General features: G+C 42.3%; 1 long non-coding RNA gene and 1 pseudogene across 1 annotated transcript; both read left to right on the plus strand.

Moving 5' to 3' along the window:
* Positions 1 to 4,568: 4,568 nt before the first annotated feature.
* Positions 4,569 to 7,565, plus strand: LOC140733146 (uncharacterized). Its single transcript, XR_012100231.1, has 2 exons — positions 4,569 to 4,943; positions 6,073 to 7,565. It is a non-coding gene; the product is annotated as an uncharacterized lncRNA (long non-coding RNA).
* An 828-nt stretch (positions 7,566 to 8,393) lies between these two features.
* LOC140732783 (cytochrome b-c1 complex subunit 10 pseudogene) lies at positions 8,394 to 8,561 on the plus strand (annotated as a pseudogene).
* Positions 8,562 to 9,343: the final 782 nt, after the last annotated feature.

Below are 9,343 nucleotides of genomic sequence, written 5' to 3' on the forward strand. Positions count from 1 at the left end.
ATCTGTGCCAGTTTGAGTGTCGAGCTTGCAACATGGCCTCGTAAAATAAAACACTGTGCTGTGAGAAGGACGTGAGGGACCACTCCCAGAATCTTTCCTTGGAACTTGGGAATACTTGAAGGTGACATGAAAAAGCTTTGGTGAATATGTGCTTGGAGTTCGAGGAGGTCATTAATGAATACTTTGCTTCAGCAGAGAGAGAGACCTTGACAAATATGAGGCAAAAGTAGAAAAGGTTAATATGTTGGAACACGTTGAGGTTAGGGAAGAGGATGTCTTAGAACATTTGAAAAGGAGTAGCATAAATAAATTTCCAGGGCCAGAAGGAATATTTGCCAGGTTACTGTGGAAATTGAGAGAAAAGACTGTTGTGCTGTTGGCAATGATCTTTGAATCCTCAATGACAGTTATAGGAGTAGTACTAGAAAATATGAGGATGGGCAATGTTATTCGTTTGTTCAAGAAAGGTAATAGGGATAATCTTGGACATTATAGACCAGTGAATCTTGCATCAGTGGTGGGCAAACTATCTGAGAAGATTCTGACAAATAGGATTTGGAGAAGCATAGAGAGCAGTGGGTGTGGAACATATGGATATTAGTAAGGTTTTCAACTAGGTTCCCCATGTCAGGCTCATTTAGAAAGTTATTCAGGAGGCATAGGATTGAGGGAAACTTGGCTGTATGAATTCAGAATTAGCTTTCTCAGAGAAGACAGGGGATGGTAGAAGATGGAGCATATTCTGCTGGGAGGTCCACGACTAGTGGTGTTCCGCAAGGATCTGTTCCAGAACCCCTACTCTTCATGAGTTTGATAAATGTCTTCGAAGAGGAAGTGAAAGGGTGGGTTAAAAGTTTGCAGATGCCATGAATGTTGGTGGTGTTGTGGATAGTACAGAAGGTTGTCGTATGTTACATCGGAAATTGGCAGGATGCAGAGCTGGGCTGAGAAGTGGCAGATGGAGTTCAATCTAGATAATTGTGAGGTGATACAGTTTGGAAGTAAAACTTGATGGCAGAGTACTAAGGTAATGGCATGATTCTTAGCAGTGTGCAGGAGTGAAGGGATATGGAGGCCAAGTCCAGAGATACCTCAAAGTTGCTGCACGAGTTGATAGGGTGGCTAAGAATGTATATGGTGTGTTGGCCTTCATTTATTGGGGATTCAGTTTAAGAGCCACAAGATAATGTTGCAGCTCTATAAAACACCTCTGGTTAAACCACACTTGGAGTAGTGTTCTGTCACCTCATTATAGGAAGGATGTGGAAGGTGAGAAGATTTACCAGGATGCTGCCTGGATTAAAAAACATGTCTTATGAGGAAAGGTTGAGTGAGCTAGGGCTTTTCTCTTTGGCGTGAAGGACAATAAGAGGAGACTTGGAAGAAGCATACAGGATGAATAGAGGCATAGATAGAATAGATTGCCAGTGTCTTTTTCCCCAGGGTGGAACTGGTTATGATGAGAAGACATACATTTAAGCTGATCAGAAGAAAGTTTGTGGGCGACGTCAGATGTGGGTTCTTTTACACAGAGAGTGTTAAGTGCGTGGAATGCATTTCCTGGGAAGGTGGTATAGGCACTATTAACATTTAAGAGACTTAAATGACTCATAGATAGGCACATGGATGAAAGATAAATGGAAGACTATGTTGGAGGGAAGGGTTAGATTGATCTTGGAGTAGTTAAAAGGTTGGTATGACATCACGAGGCAAAGGGCCTTTACTGTATTGTACATTTCAGCCTCATTAGTGACCCAGTCCTCCTTGCTTCTAAATTCTACCCATAATGGGATAATCTCACAGAACCATTATGTCTAAGAACTGGTAATATGTCTTTCCTTATCAAAAAAGCTACATGCCACCATCTATTACCTGCACTTCTGTCATGCCTGTAGCATCAATATCCTAGAATATTGAGCTGTTGGTCCTGCCCTTTTCTTAGCCATATTTCCTCTATGGCTGTGATCCAGCACATGAGCATCATTACAAAGAAGGCAGAGCAACACCTTTACTTTCTTAGAAGTTTGTGAAGATACAGCATGTCATCTAAAACATTGGCAGACTTCTATTGATGCAGTGAAGAGTATATTGACTGGTTGCATCATGGCCTGGTATGGAAACATTAATGTCCTTCAACAGACACGTCCACAAAATAGTGGATACGGCCCAGTCTATCACAGGTAAAGCCCTCCCACCATGAAGTGCATCTAGAAGGAGCACTGTCACAGGAAAGTAGCACCCATCATCAAGGATCCCCACTATCCAGGCCATGCTCTCTTCTCACCGTTGCCATAAAGAAAGAGGTTCAAGAGCCTCAGGCCCACACTGCCATGTTCAGCAGCAGTTAGTATATCTCAAGCAAGAGGCTCCTGAACCATTGTGGACAATTTCACTCATCCCAACACTGAACTGATTCCACATCCTATGGACTCACTCTCAAGGACACTAAATATGTTCTCAGAATATTAATTAATTATTCTTTGTTTTTCATTTTGTATTTACACAATCTGATGTCTTTTTACTTTAGTCATTTTTCTGTCTTTGTGTGTAATTTTTTATTGACTCTGTTGTGTTTCTTTGTATCTACTGTGAATGCCCACAAGAAAATGAATCTCAGTATATGGTGGCATATACTGTAGGTACTTTGATAATAAATTTACTTTGAACTTTGAAAATCTCATTCCTCAGGGCTAATCTATACTCCAAATTTATCTGCCTTTACAGTTAAACTTTGTGGATTAAAACAAATGCGAGTTAACTGATTAAAACAAATGCAGTTTAACTGATTATTAATTTCTATTTATTTACTGTGCCCTTACCTATCCTTATTACTAAACCTGCTCTTACTGATTACTGCTTTATCCTGTTCAGAGTCCCGTACCCTGCCAATCTAATATAAACTCTCATTTGTAGCATAAGGAAATTTTCCTGAAAGGTTATTGGTTCCTCTCTGATTCAAGTACTGTACAATCCAACCCTCTTGTACAGGTCTCCTCTACCCCCGAAAAGATCAGAAGACCTCACTACTGCCCCTCCACCAATTCCTCAGCCAAAAATTCATCTGCCCTATCTTTATATTTCTGTCTTTGCCGGCACATAGCAGCAGGAGTAATCTGGAGATCAGTACCCACAAGGTCCTCCTTCTTAACTCCCTACCTAACTCATTTGGTAGAACCTCATCATTGTTCTACCCCCATCATTTGAACCAACATGTACAACAACCTCAGGTTGTTCATCATTCCACTCAAGAATTTTCTGTAGCTGTTTAGAGACATCCTTGACCCTTGAGGCAACCCATCACCTTGCCATCTCTTCTGCAGTCAAAGGACCTCTGTCTGTCCTCCTCATTGTTTGTCTGCACCCTTTCCCTCTGAGCCTCAGAGCAAGTCACAGTGCCTCAGACCAGACTACTGCTGCTAACACCTGAATGAACATCACACTCAACCAGTTACTAAGGGGACTAACACATGGGAATTCTGCAATGACTGTCTATTCACCATACTTTTCCTGGTGGATACCCATCTACCTGAAGCCTGTACCTCAGGTGGAACCACCTCAATAAAATTCTCATTTGTGAAGTCTTCAGCTTCCTAGATGATCCCAAGTACATCCAAACTCTACTGCAGTTCCTTGACCCAGTTTCTCGGGAGCTGCCTCTGGGTGCAATTCCCATAGACATAGTCATCAGGGAAACTGTGAGCTTCCCTGATTTCGCATAACTTGCAGCAGAAGCATTCCACTGCCCTAACTACCAAAATGGCTACACTGAATCCAGCACTAGGATCAAAACAAAAATAACAGCCTTAGCTGTTCTTACCTCTGAATCCGCACCAAAGTATTTTTAAAGATAAACATAAAACAGAACAGCACAGTACAACAAGGAAATCTGCAGATGCTGGAAATTCAAGCAACACACACAAAATGCTGGAGATGCTGCCTGGCCTGCTGCGTTCCACCAGCACTTTGTGAGCACAGTACAAGCCTTTCAGCCCACAATGTTATGCCAATCCTTTAACTTACTCTAAGATCAATATAACACTTCCCTCCCACATAATCCTCCATTTTTCTTTCATCCATTTGCCTATTTAAGAATGTCTTAAATGTCCCCAAAGCATCTGCCTCTTCCCCTTGCTTAAGGTAAAGAAGACGTTAAGAGATGGTTTGAGACAGAAAAGCTAAAATCAGTATTACAATGAAGTTAAGGGAACTACAGTGGCACAAGAAATGAGCTGGACAAAATGGATTGGAAGGGGACTCTGGCAGGGATGATGACATATTTGATCACCTTGGGTCTGTACCTGCTGGAGTCCAGAAGAATAGTGGGGGCGGGGAATCTTATTGAATCCATCCAATATTGAAAGGCCCAGATCGAGTGGATGAGGTGAGGATATTTCCTATAGTGGGAGAGGCCAGAACCAGTGCGTACAGCCTCAGAATAGAAGTACATCCCTTTAGAACAGTGATGAAATGAATTTCTTGAGCCAGAATGTGGTGAATCAGTGGAATTCATTGCCACAAACAACTGTGAGGACCAAGTGAGTTAAGTTGGAGCTTGATAGTTTCTTGATCAGTGGGGGTGCCAGGGTTAGGTGGGGAAAGCAGGAGTGTGGAGTTGAGAAGGGTAATAGATCACCCATAATGGAATGGAGGACAGACAAAATGTGCCAAATGGTCTTATGGCCAATTGAGTTGATGGGCCTATATGTGAACTGTATTGCTGTATGACTCTATGACAATGCTGTAACTGTAAACTGTTCTTTCTCCACAGGTACAATAGTTCCCATCTCTGCACCTTGGGCAATTAGAGCCCCACTTGAAAATGATATTATAAAACCTGAATTTTCAGTCTTTGTTTCATTGCCACTTGAGATCCAAACTCCACCTCTCCCAAAAGATCCGTCAGTTCAAGTAATCAATACTCCTCTATTAAGCACTTATGAGAGGTAAGATTTGTTGTTGTTGACACTGTTGAAGCATTTGTGCATTGTTTTCCTGAGAGCAGTACACTCAGATGTGGTCAGACTGCGGTGAGCAAGCTGGTCACACGGGTAGAGACCTTGACCGGTACTAACAGTGTTAAGAATGATTGGTGCATCTCTCATAACCTACACTTCCATTTCTGAGGCCATGGCTGCTCTCCACACTGACAGCTTCAGGTGGAGCATGGATGTGACTGACACATGAGATCACCTGACATCATCCCGCAATAAAGATTCTGTAGTTGTTAAATGATGTCCCTGTAATCCCTCTCAGATTGTCCTATTAGGTTTGAGGCCCTTGTAGATGAGGCCTACGTTTTCCTGCATCTCCTCATAAGTGAAACATCCCCTCACAGGCCCTCTCTACTTTGCAGCCTCTCTAGCAGTATCACATTTTTCCTAGGTGCCGAGGTGTCCACATTCTAATGTATGTTCGTTCCTCCCTTCCACTAGCTCCAACAACATTCTCACGTTCCTTCACAGTTTCTTTCAGCATTTTGAAGGGATTGCCCCATTCTCCACTCACAGGTCTGCTCTCCCATCCCTGCCTACTGCTGCTCATGTCTGACAATTTCCCATGCAACTACAGGAGGTGTAATACTTGTCCTTTCACCTCTTCCCTTCCCATCGTCCAAGGACCCAAACAGCCTTCCGACAAAGGGCAATAATGCACTTGCACTTCTCCCAATCTAGTGTACTACACTTGGGGTTCACAATGTGGCTTCCTCAGCACTGCAATAACCAAGCACACACAGGATGCAAACTTTGTTCAACACTTGAGCAAAGGATCCTGTCACGAGTCCTACACCAAGTAACTCCCAACAGAGGGCAGCAGTCATACACAGGAAGGAGGTTTTGAACATTGTGCTCTTGGAGTTCATCTGTCTCAGGGGAGGATGATGGGGAGAGGGGGTAGAGGGGGGAGAGAAAGAAAGAAAAAAATGAATTCAGAGCCTCCAAATAGGGAGCGATCTCTGATTTTTATTGTCTGGTACTGACTATGATCCAAGCCCAGAATGGGTATTGCAACTTGAGCAAACAGGAAAGAGTTCATTTAATTTAATGCTTTTTTTCAATATTTATTCTGAATTAGTTACTTTGTGACTGACCAGGAAAATGAAGACTATGGAAGACTTGCCAATGAACTCAAGAAGAAACTGGAAAACGACCACTGTTCTTTTGACCACAGTAGTATTTTCATTACTTGGTTCAACAAAGCTGGACACGTGAAACTGTCTTTTCTCAAGAAATGAAACAGAATTGTTCTCTCAGAGGCTCTAATACTTATAGATTTCAAACAGTGAGATGTGCTCAACTCTGTTATCACCTTTAGTAGTTTCCTTCCTGGAATAACATGCATTTCGGTGGCATAATGAAGTAAAATATCTCAGGGTGATTTATACACATTAGATTTAATTCTGCATGTCTGCCATTGTTGGGGTTTTCAACAAGCCTTGTGTGCTCTCATGGCAATTGTCAGTTCCTACCTCCCACCCAGATGCCTGCAAGTACAGGGAACTCACACTTCACTCACAATTAACTAGTTGAAACATATAAACATAGAAAATCTACCGCACAATACAGGCCCTTTGGCCCACAAAGCTATGCTGTACAAATTACCTAGGGTTACCCATAGCCCTCTATTTTTCTAAGCTCCATGTACAAATCCAGGAGTCTCCTAAAAGACCCTTTTGTAGCCGCCTCCACCACTGTTGCCGGCAGCCCATTCCACGCACTCACCACCCTCTGCGTAAAAAAACTTACCCCTGACATCTCCTCTGTACCTACTTCCAAGCATCTTAAAACTGTGCCCTCTTGTGTTAGCCGTTCCAGCACTGGGAAAAAGCCTCTGACTATCCACATGATCAATGCCGCTCATCATCAAACAAAGGGTCCAAGGTGAGGCTTTCTTTCCCTTTCATTAATTGTATTTTGCATTCACTGCAAATTACAACTAATCATTCTGATGAATAATTCAGTCATTCTAATGAATTATTCCCACCGAAGGTCCCTACTGATTGTCTAGTGCCCAGTAGTCCTGGTTGTGGAGCTGTGTCTCCATGTCACTCCCTGGATGAAATATGTTGGGGAATCACATGGTCGTCCACCCTCACCTTACCCACACATTCGGCTTTGATACTGACAGATCCAAATGTTCTAGATAGAGGAGGCTGCTGGTCTATTTAATATTGTTAATAATTAACTGCCCTCTGAATTCCAAGTAATTTCCCAGTATCCAGGGACTATCAGTTGTGCTGAGAAACTACACTGGACAGTAAGAGAGAAACACTTACTCAGCCAATAATAGGAAGCTCCATATTTAAACTTTGCTGGTGAGAAACCTGGGAATCTGAAGAAAGAGCTATCAAGGCAGAAATATTTGTTCAAAGTCTCCACACGGCACAGTTGTATATGGGTGGGTGACTCCTCTGGGTAACAGAATTGATCACTCTGAGAATTTCCCTTTCCTCTTTAAATAATTTGAGTACTTACTGAGACTGAGATTGTTCTGAACACAGATACAGTGACATTCTATCTTCACAATGGGACAGATTCTCTGTGTGTTCACCAAGCAGAAATCAAAAATATGAAAAGAGTTGACTGGAAATGGGAAGTGCTGGGTGCACAGAGCACTGAGGTTGTGCTGGATGAAATCCTGGAGGTGTCAAATGTGGGACTATAGGTCTCACTCAGAGCTGGTTCCAGGTAGAAATATAAATTTGTAAGTTAACGCTTAAACCATAGAGACTGTATTTAAACCATTTATAAGCTATCATAGTTGTTACCACTTCATCTTCCTCATTCACTTTGTTGTCCGTTGAAATATAATGGAATAGAATGTGTGAGCACCTATTGGAGAAAAATGCAAATTTGGCAAAGAGCCCCAGTTGATACTAAGGCTCTTGTCAAGAATAAAAGAATATGACACATTTTGGCAGCTATATAGGGTCGAGTGAAGGCATTGAGAAGTACAAGAGATTGATGACTTCCCTAATGAGGAATATCAGTAGGGCTTAAAGAGATCATGAGGTAGATCTGGCAGTTAACATAAAGAAGAATCCTAAGAGTTCCCATAAGAATACTAAATGCCAAAGAGTAACTAGTGGGAGAATAGGTCATCATAAGGTCAATGTGGTTATCTATATGTGGAGCCACCAAGGATGGGTGAAATCTTAATTTAATAATTCTTACCTGCATTTACCATGAAAAATTGCATGGAAGCCAAGGAATTAAGGGATATGGATAAGGATGCTTTGGAACATATCCACCTTACAGAAAGCAGGTGCTAGCAATCTTAAATTGGAGAATGGGGAAAAAAAGCTTAACAAATAGCATTTTCCATTGTGGCTTTCCAACTGGCAGGTATGTGGGTGGGAAGTCAGTCAATCGGGGTGGGCAGGAACGGCCGGTGGGATGCTGGAGCGAATTCTCGGGCCCAGACACAGGCAGCTGCTGAAGAACTGGATTCCAACTATCACTACATGGGGAGCTGTGGCTGGTGTACTGCTGGTCTACGCTACAGACTGGAGAGTTGGAGTTAGCCGTATCCCATACATAAAAGGAAAATTCAAGAGTGATTGAAGATTATTGACGGATTTAAGGGAATAATCTGACCAAGTCTGATCGTGTGCAGTTTTGGTCACCAAATTACAGGAAGGATATTAATAAGATTGAAAGAGTGCAGAGAAGGTTTACCAGGATGTTGCCAGCTCTTGAGAAACTGAGTTACAGAGAAAGGTTGAATAGGTTAGGACTCTATTCCCTGGAGTGTAGGAGAATGAGGGGTGATTTGATAGAGGTGTATAAAATTATGACGGGTATAGATAGAGTGAATGCAAGCAGGCTTTTTCCACTGAGGCTAGGGGAGAAAAAAACCAGAGGACATGGATTGAGTGCGAAGGGGGAAAAGTTTAAAGGGAACATTGGTGCGGGGGGGATTTCTTCACACAGAAAGTGGTGGGAGTGTGGAATGAGCTGCCAGATGAAGTGGTAAATTCATGCTCACTTTTAACATTTAAGAAAAACTTGGACATGTACATGGATGAGAGGTGTATGGAGGGGATATGGACCAGGTGCAGGTCAGTGGGACTAGGCAGAAAAATGGTTCGACACAGCCAGGGAGGGCCAAAAGGCCTGTTTCTGTGCTGTAATGTTCTATGGTTCTACTGGAGTTAGTGTCACTGGATGATAAGAAAATAAAACCTTGGATTCAAATTAGAACATTCAAGATATCGCTTCTGTTACATCATAGTTCATTTATTTTCTCTCTCAGCACCATTCTCCTACCCTCTCCCCGTAACCTTTGACACCCTTATTAATCAAGAACCTATCGATCACTACTTTAAATATACCCAATGAATTGG

The sequence above is a fragment of the Hemitrygon akajei genome, chromosome 9 (genome assembly GCF_048418815.1).
Source record: "Hemitrygon akajei chromosome 9, sHemAka1.3, whole genome shotgun sequence".
Taxonomy (NCBI): Eukaryota; Metazoa; Chordata; class Chondrichthyes; order Myliobatiformes; family Dasyatidae; genus Hemitrygon; species Hemitrygon akajei.